Genomic DNA, 555 nt, shown 5'->3' with positions numbered 1-555 from the left:
GCTCCGAGAAGACGTCAGGATGCTCCGACACCGTCAAGTTTTCTAAATAAACAGCGAGACTTCCGCTCAACACTTTCAAAAGAATATCACATTTTCAACAGCTTAGATTTTCTCAAAGATTCAACCTGGTGCTCAGGTTATCATAAAACCTCGAGAAATGCAAAATTTACATTGTTGTCAAAAGATTCGATGTTCAATTAGGTCCATCAGAACACAGTTTCATAATTATTTATAGGCTATTTTATTAATTTAGCGGAAAAGTAGGCTATCCAATAAGCAGAAAGAATAGAAAGAAAAAAAAAAAACAATATCTAGACAATGAAGAAACCACACACACACACACACACACACACACACACACACACACACACACACACAAGCATAGGCCTATAGCCTTTACATAAGCATCCACAACATTCAGTTCTTATTAAATATTTTTCTATTATTATTATATAAGTGTTTTTTGATGCTATTTATTATCTAATGTGTATTTTTCCTGGAGCTGCCGTAACAAGTGAATTTTCCCAGTTTGAGATCAACCAAGCCTTGTCTTAA

General features: G+C 34.6%; 1 protein-coding gene across 2 annotated transcripts in view; it reads right to left on the bottom strand.

Annotated features, from left to right (window-relative positions):
- LOC119893815 (NACHT, LRR and PYD domains-containing protein 12-like) overlaps positions 1-555 on the bottom strand; it is a 636326-nt gene that overhangs the window by 516509 nt on the left and 119262 nt on the right. The window lies entirely within an intron of this gene.

This window comes from Micropterus salmoides, unplaced genomic scaffold (assembly GCF_014851395.1).
Source record: "Micropterus salmoides isolate LMB-PRFRI ecotype aquatic unplaced genomic scaffold, ASM1485139v1 Ms_hic_scaffold_1, whole genome shotgun sequence".
Classification (NCBI taxonomy): domain Eukaryota; kingdom Metazoa; phylum Chordata; class Actinopteri; order Centrarchiformes; family Centrarchidae; genus Micropterus; species Micropterus salmoides.
This window is presented reverse-complemented; position numbering and strand designations above follow the sequence as displayed.